Source organism: Mandrillus leucophaeus, unplaced genomic scaffold, assembly GCF_000951045.1.
Source record: "Mandrillus leucophaeus isolate KB7577 unplaced genomic scaffold, Mleu.le_1.0 Scaffold13, whole genome shotgun sequence".
NCBI lineage: Eukaryota > Metazoa > Chordata > Mammalia > Primates > Cercopithecidae > Mandrillus > Mandrillus leucophaeus.
In genome coordinates, this window is record NW_012101254.1 from 7,894,141 (window position 1) to 7,903,506 (window position 9,366).

The following is a 9,366-nucleotide window of genomic DNA, read 5'->3' on the forward strand; positions in this document are numbered from 1 at the left end:
CAGGAGAATGGCGTAAACCCGGGAGGCGGAGCTTGCAGTGAGCTGAGATCCGGCCACCGCACTCCAGCCTGGGCGACAGAGTGAGACTCGTCTCAAAAAAAAAAAAAAAAAAAAAAAAAAAAAAATTGATAGGCTTAATTGTTTTTTAAACAGTTTTAAATTTAGAGAAAAATGGAGCAAATAGAACAAAGTTCCCATATATATTCCTTCATGCATCCCACACATGGTTTCCCCTATTATTAATATCTTAGCATGATATGTTTGTTAGAAATAATGAACCAATATTGATTGTATTATTAACTGAAGTCTATGCAGTATTTCAGTTTCCTTAGTTTTTACTTAATGTCCTTGTTCTGTTCCGGGTTACCACAATCCATTTAGCTGTCATGACTCCTTAGACTCCTCTTGGTTGTGACTGTTCCTTAGACTTTCCTTGTTTTTGATGACTTTGACAGTTTTGAGAGGTTACTGGACAGTTATTATAGAAGATATATAAATATATTGTGGGTATATTGGAATTTGATGATTTGTCATGCTTGGACTAAGTTAATGAATTCTTAGGAGAAAGATCACAAAGGCAAAATGATACTTTCATCTTACAAAGAGCACATACTGTCTGCATGGTTTATGACTGTTGATGTTGACCTTGACCACCTGGCTGAAGTAGTGTTTGTCAAGTTTTTCCTCTCTGCAGTTAATCCCCACCCTCCTTTCTGTGCTATACTCTACGTAGCCTTCTGCCTTTCCATCTTTATGGGCTGGGATATAGTCTTAGGGGTCATAGAGATAAGAAGGGTAGACACTGCTAGACATTGCAAGTGGTGGTGGTAGAAGGGTAGTGCAAACAATTCGGACTCATATCCATTTCTTCACTCCAAAATAAAATCCACGTAGATCAAATATGTACATAAAACTCCTAAATCATAGAGGTACTAGAATAAAATATAGGACAATTTTCTGGTATAAGACTTGGTATGAGACAGGCCTTTCTTTGTATGACAAGACACTCACTTTATGACTTTGTATGGCAAGTCATAAAGGAAAGATAAATTTAAATTGGTATAATGAAAGATGCCCTAAAATTAAAAGACAAACAAGCTAGATTAAAAGCATTTGTAGCATATGTTACAGGTAAAAGCTTACTGTTAATATAATATCTATTATTGTAATACATAGAAAAAGATCCATGGATACAGGTCATGTTGTTAACAACATTGGGTAATTTAAGAGACTTATGGGGAAGGGTGGTCAAAAGAAATTGACTTTATTTGTATGTTTTAAGTTTTTACAATGAGATATAAATGTATTACGTGTCTATTAAAAAATAAATTTTGATCTATCCATCCTGTTGAATATTATGTAGAGTTGAATATGGTATTTCTGATGGGTATTATCTTAGAAGAAGGTTAAGACAATGTAAAATACATATGGATATATATGTATTTATATAATATGTAAAAATAGACTGTGAGAATGTACTTCAATGGCTGATACGGTTATCTTGGAGATGGTACTGTGAGGTAATAAAGAAGACTGTCATGTTTTGTTCTTCTTAATTTTACATTATTTGAAGCCTTTGCTTTTAAATTATTTGTACAGTAAAAATAAAAATATAGGGGAAAAAAAGGCTGAAATGGGGGAAATCTGAGCTCTGACATATAAAGATCCTATAGACCCACATTATCCCATATAGTAGCCTCTAGCAACATGCGGTTAATCAGCACATGAAATGTGGCTAGTTCTATATTGAGAAGTACTCCAAGTGTATAATAAGTGTAAAAGCTGGAGTTTGAAGACTTAGTACAAAAATGTAAAATACCTTAAGAATTTTTATACTGATCATATGTTGAGATGATAATATTTAGATACGAACTAATTAAAATATATTAACACAGATTTTACCTGTTTATTTTTACTTTTTATGTATTTTTTTGAAACGGAGTCTCACTGTTATCCAAACTGGAGTGCACTGGTGCAGTCTAGGCTCACTGCAACCTCTGCCTCTTAGGTTCAAGCGATTCTCTTGCCTCAGCTTCCTGCATAACTGAGATTACAGGTGCCCACCACTACACCCAGCTAATTTTTATATTTTTAGTAGAGACGGAGTTTTACCATGTTGGACAGGCTGGTCTCAAACTCCTGACCTCAGATGATCCACCTGCCTCAGTGTCCCAAAGTGCTGGGAAAGGCATAAGCCACTGCGCCTGGCCTAATTTTACTTTATAACATGTGGCTACTGGAACATTTAAAATTACATTATGTAGTTTGTGTTGTATTTCCATTGAGCAGCATGCTATAGAAAATGGACAAAATAAATGAATAGGCAATTCATAGGAGAAATATACATGATAGATATATGAAAGATGCTGAGTTCCCTAATGATCAGAGAAATGAAAATTTAGAAAAAATTGGCCTCTCAGGTTGGCAATATATAAAATAATTGTTTATATCAAATATTGGCAAGATTATATAGAAACAAGTATGTTTACATACCAGTGGGAATATAAAATGATGCTATTAATAATTTTGGAAAGCAACTTGATACCCATTAATTCTACTTCTAGAAGTATTGTCCTACCTAAATACTCAGTGTATCTATGAGGATGTTCAAAGTAGTATGGTTTGTTAAGCAAAAAATTGGGAACCGTCTTAATGTCCACCAATGGGAGATAGCTTAATTTCTGGTACATCCTGTAATAAAATGCTGTACACCTATTTAAAAGGATATGATTGATGTGTTATATATTGCTATGGAAGGATATCCATAATATGTGTAATGAAATTAATAGAATATTAATTGACTAGCATAATTTTATTTGGGTTTGAAAATAACATGTTTGTTTATATATGCATCAAATAAATCTGGAAAAACAAATACCAAACTGTTAACTGTGGTAATCAGGACTGGGTCTTCAAATTCACCCCTCTTCCCCTGTCTGTGGAGTCTGCTTAGTAAGTTTTTCATGTTTGAGATTTTTGTGGAGCATGTGCTTATAAATTACATGTGTTTGTAGAAGAAAGCTTAGTTAAGGGAAATAATGTTTGTGGAAAATTGCTTAGAGGAAATGCAGTATATTACTGGTATAGGTACTCTAAAATGTCTTTTGAATTAAGTCAGAGTTAGAGGGTTGTGTCTCTAAACCCCATCTTATTGGTGTTATGCTATCAGCCTGTATTGAGAGACTTTATAGGTAAAGTTCAATTTAGGGGGCTGTTTGGTATTATCTATTAAAATTAGAATGTTCATACTCTCTAACCTGCTACTTCCACTTATAGAATTTATCTTTGGAAACACACATCTGTCCACAGACCTGTATGTACACACATGTATGAAGAATGTTTATTGTGGCATTAATTGTAACATTTGTTAAAATGAATGAATGTGAAGGGAAATATTCTAGACAGAGGTTACAGTATGAGCAAAAGCAGAGTAACTAGTGTGGTCTGGAAAAATAGAAGATTACTTATTTACTGTGAAAAATTGGTAACATGAAAAAAGCAGAACAATGAAGTATGACTTCATTTTTGTAAAAGTGATATTTGCTAGTACATAAATAGGAAATATCTGGAACAATCTATTCAAAACTGCTAATGATTGTTTTCTTGGTAATGGCCTTTCAGTATTTTTTTATATATATATATATGAATGTTTAATTTTTCCGATTGTTTTAAGGATCTTGTGCTAATTGACATTTGTATCAGCTAGGCGTTGATGTAGTACTTATTTTTGTATCTGTTATGGTTCCTTGCATTGTTATTAGCCTTTCACTATTCTTTTTTTTTTTTTTTTTTTTGAGATAGAGTCTCACTCTGTTATTCAGGCTGGAGTACAGTGGCACGATCTTGACTCACTGCAACCTCTACCTTACAGACTCAAGCAGTCCTCCCTCCTCAGCCTCCTGAGTAGTTGGGACCACAGGCGCATGCCACCTCGCCTGGCTAATTTTTTGTATTTTTGGTAGAGAGGGATTTCGCCATGTTGTCCAGGCTGGTCTTGAACTCCTGACCTCAAGGTGATCCACCGCCTCGGCCTCCCAAGTGCTAGGATTACAGGCATGAGCCACTGTGCCAGGCCAGCCCTTCACTATTACATGTGAATAAGTAATTTATTTTTCCAGACCACACTAGTTACTCTGCTTTTGCAGAGTAACCTCTGCCTAGAATGTTTTCCTTCATATTCATTCATTTTAACAAATGTTTTGATGTGTAGGGCCTAAGCTAATTTGAATGCAAGCTGAAATGCACATAACTGGTTGAGTCATGGGAACTGATTTGCATGTGTCTTTCTCTTTTTTGGCTTGAAGAGGAGAGAAATTTGTGCTTAGACTCTTGAGGGCCTGTGAGATCAAGGAGTCTGTCTTTAGCCCTGCCCTTTGGGCTGTTACCTGAGCCTAAAGAAGAGAGACAAAGAAAGCTTGCATTGGGAGGCTGAGGTGGGAGGATCTCTTGAGCTTAGGAGTTTGAGACCAGCTTGGGCAACATAGGGAGACCGCGCCTCTATAAAAAATTTTAAAAATTAGCTGAACTTGGCAGCGCACTCCTGTGGTCCCAGCCACTTGAAAAGCTGAGGTGGGAGAATCACGTGAGCCTGGGAGGTCAAGGCTGCAGTGCGCCATGATTATGCCACTGCACTCTAGCCGGGGCAACATTGACTGTCTCTAAAAGATATATATCTATAAAAGAAAAGAAAAATGGTAGAAAAAAATCTGTACTTTCCCAACTGCTCTTTCTTCTGCTTCTAAACTTACGTGTGTGTGTGTTCGTTCTTACTGCTGTTCCTGAACTTCATTCTCAGAGACAGAAGTATCTGTCCCAGGTTCTAACTTGGTGTTCTAGAGCTGTCTACTACTTCTTTTTCTGGCCCTAACTTCCATTAGATAACTTCTCTTCCTTCTCCTCTTTGTAAATTAAATCTTTATTTATTTATTTGTCTAAAAATAGTTTTGTTCTGTCACCTAAAAACCAAAGCCTTATGATAACTCTGCCTCCCTTTCTTAAATCTTACCTTTTTTCCTAAGTATTTTTTGAGAGGAAATCTTGCTCTGTCGCCCAGGCTGGAGGGCAGTGGTGCGATCTTGGCTCCCTGCAACCTCCATCTCCTGGGTTTAAGCTATTCTTCCGCCTCACAGGCACTCACCACCATGCGCGGCTCATTTTTGTATTTTTAGTAGAGACAGGGTTTCACCATGTTGACCACGAGACTGGTCTCCTGACTTCATGCGATCTGCCTGCCTTGGCCACCCGAAGTGCTTGGATAATAGGTGTGAGCCACTAGGCCCAGGCTCTTCACCTTATTTTGAACATTTATTGCCTAATTTGCTTCAGTTTGGCTTTTACGGCCATCACTGTACTAGAACTACACTCACTCCAGATTGCCAACTCTAATAGCTGAGTCTTCTGTGTCAATTCCATTTTCTCCTTGAAACTCTTAACTCTGTATCCTGATTTCTCCTGTTTCTGAACTTCTGTTTCTGACTAATCTTGTCTCTTTTTTCTTATACATTATTTCTCTGGATAGTGTCATTCACCCACATGATTACAACCACTCCCAATCCCTAATGACTACGAAATCTGAGTTTCTAGATAGAGTGTTCACTATCTCTTGAACGCTTCCATCTAGATGTCTTTGTAGGTGGATCAGATTAGGTATGCTCAAAATTGAACATTTTGTTGTTCATCCCCCAAATCTAATGTCTAGATTCCTACTTTCTTAGAGCTTCTGTGTTGGTTAATATTACTGCTCTACAGTCACCCAAGATAGAAACCCATCTGTGATGCTCCTCTTTCATCTTCCACATTTAGCTCATCAGAAAATCCTGTCTATTGTACCTTTGAAATACCTCTTCTCCATTGCTGAAGTTCAAGTTCTCACTGCCTGGACTATGCTAGTCACTTCATAATTGGTATGTTTGTCTCAAGACTCAAAAATCCAGTTTGTTCCTATACTGCTTATCAGAGTTGTCTTCCTCTCCTTTTAAAAGACCAGTCTTCTTATGTATTTTTTTTATATGTACTTTCCCTGGATAATGTAATTCACTGACATTACAAGTATTCCTAATCTCTGATAACTACCAAATCTGGGTCTCTAACTAGAATATATACTATATGTGTGTGTGGTTTTTTTCTTTTTTGAGAACACAGGATCTATAATGACACAACTTACAGAACAAATGCCGAACAAAAGAGACACAATGGGTTACATAATTTCATTCATATAAAGTGCCTTAACAGACAGAACGAATCTATGGTATTCGAAGTTGGGATCATGTTTCACTGGTGGGACAGAGGCTAGAAGGGAGCATAAGGGGACTTGGGAGACGGCGACAATTTTGACTTTCTTTTTCTTGATGCTGGGTAAACAAGTACATTCAACTTTTTTTTTTTTTTTTAATGGGGTTTCATTCTGTCACCCAGGCTGGAGTGCAGTGGCGTGATCTCAGCTCACGGCAACCTCCACCTCCTGGATTCAAGCCATTCTCCTGCCTCAGCCTTCCAAGTAACTGGGACTACAAGTGTGCGCCACCATGCCCGGCTAATTTTTGTATTTTTAGTAGAGATGGGGTTACACCATCTTGGCCAGGCTGGTCTCAAACTCCTGACCTCAGGTAATCCACCACCTCGGTCTCCTAAAGTGCTGGGATTACAGGCGTGAGCCACTGTGCCCTGCCAAGTACACTTACCTTTATACTGTGTTTTAAATACTGGCTCTCCATGACTTGCACAGCAATGTCCAAAATCAATAGCATGGCTTACTGTTTTTCTTAAATTGTGTGATCTTGGTTACTTAATCTCTTTGGCTTCTATTTGTTTTTTTACATTAATTTATCTTAGAGACACTGTCTCACTTTGTTACCCAAGCTGGAGTGCAGTGGCGTGATAATATAGATCATTGTAACCTTGAACTCCTGGGCTCAAATGATCCTTTCACCTCAGCCTCCTGAGTAGCTAGAACTACAGTTCTATGCCCAACTAAGTTTTTAATTTCTTGTAGAGAGTCTCCCTGTGTTGCCCAGGCTAGTCTTGAGCCCCTGGGCTCAAGTGATCCTCCCACTGTGGCCTCCCAAAGTGCTGGGATTGCAGGTATGAGCCGTGAACCACACCTGACCTATTTAGTTGTTTCTGAAATGAAGAGGATGGAGTTCAGTATGTTGTCATTTATCTCTCAAAAAAAAAAAAAAAATCAGATGAAATCTTATGGAGAAGCCTCAATATGTAAAACACAAAAACAGAGCCACTCTCATTGAAGTTGGTGTCCATTCCAACCTTCCCCCTTTCCTCCCTACCCCACCTCTATTGTACCGCCTTGAAACTTTTAGAACTCCAAGGAGCGTAATTTGAAGACTACTGGGTTTCTAAAGGTTTAACTCTCTCTTTTTTTTTTTTTTTTTTTTTTTTTGAGACAGAGTCTCATTCTGTCGCTCAGGCTGGAGTGCAGTGGCACAATCTCAGGTCACTGCAACCTTTGCCTTCCAAGGTCAAGTGACCCTCCCACCTCAGCTTCATGAGTAGCTGGGACTACAGGCACACATCACCACACCCGGCTAATTTTTGTATTTTTTGTAGAGATGGTGTTTCCTTGTATTACCCAGGACTCAAACGATCTGCCTGCCTTGGTCTCCTAAAGTGCTGGGATTACAGGTGTGAGCTACCACACCTGGCCTCTTGCACCTCTTAAGATGAAGTGACTTCTTTGAAATTACATCACTCTCAAATCACACAGTTTTTGAATAGGAGTAGGAGTGGTTTTAGTGTTACACTGGCTCTTGTGCTTTCCTCCTTTTAACTAGTCCTTCTCTTAGGTTCAGAAACTTCCTTTCTTTATAACAGAGCCTATCCGCACACTATGCAATGTCATTCACTCCAAGGACACTTGGAGTTCATTCAGTTTGCCACCGACCTCAGATAATTCTTACACAAATGTTACCTCCGTGATTACATGTACCTTACTTTGATTTACCTCTCAAGTAGTGTTTGTTCTATTCTCTGGGTTCTCTTGGCATTCCCCAAATCCCTTTATTATTTATTATTATTTTTGTAGGGATGGGGTCTTGCTGTGTTGTCTGGGCTGGTCTTGAACTCCTGGCCTCATCAATCCTCCTGCCTTAGTCTCTTGAGTTGTTGGGATTACAGGTGTGAGCCACTGCACCTGGCCAAATCCCTTTATTATAATGACCATTCATGTTTGATGAATAAATGAATGGTAGAATGAAAGAATGAATGAATGCTCAGGTGGGGAATATATGTGTTCTGTAAATTTCGTCTTACTGCAGAAACTATAAACTAGCAGGTAATTTTGCTCAGGCTCTTCTCATGTTGATGAAAAGAACCAAGCTCTCTAAAATATTTGAAGAGATTTATTCTGAGCCAAATATGAGTGACCACGGCCCGTGACACAGCCTTTAGGAAGTCCTGAGAACATGTGCCCAAGGTGGTTGGGGTACAGCTGGTTTTATACATTTTAGGGAGACAAGAGACTTCAATCAAATACATTTAAGAAATTCATTGGTTCCATCCAGAAAGGTGGGACAACTTGAAGGGGAGGGTGGCCTTTCAGTTTATAGGTAGATTTAAAAATTTTCTGGTTGACAATCGGTTGAGTTTATCTAAAGGTCTGGGATCAGTAGAAAGGAAAAGACTGGGTTATGATGGTAAGAGGTTATAAAGACTAAAGTTTTATCATGCAGATGAAGCCTCTGGGTGGCAGGCTTCTGAGAGGATAGATTGTAAATGCTTCGTATCAGACTATCTGTGTTGATGTTAATGCCAGTGAGGTTTAATGAGTATGTCTGAACCCCACTTCCCATCATAGCCTGAACCAGCCTCAGGTTAAATTTTAACAGTGCCCTGGATGAGAAGGAAGTCCATTCAGATGGTTGGGGGGCCTTAGAATTTTATTTTTGGTTTACATTAATATAAAACTGACCTTGATCTCCTTGGGAACTGAATGAGACAGGAACATTTTTCTCAGCTGATCAGCAAGTATAGTTTGAACGTTGGCTGTGTGTACCTAGCACATGCTGGGAGTGGCAGACACCCTAGAGAAAGTTTTATAAAATATACCAGCAGGAAGCTGGGCACAGTGGTGCATACTTGTAGTCCTGGCTACTCGAGAGGCTGAGGTGGCAGGAGGATCTCTGAAGATCAGGAGTTTGAGTCTAGCCTGGGTAATGTAGCAAAGCCATGTCTCAAAAAAAAAAAAAGAAGGCCAGGCACGGTGGCTCACACCTGTAATCCCAGCACTTTGAGAGGTGGAGGTGGGCTGATCACGAGGTCAGGAGTTCAAGACCAGCCTGGCCAACATGGTGAAACCCCGTCTCTACTAAAAATACAAAAAATTAGCCGGGCCTGGTAGTGCGAGCCTGTAAT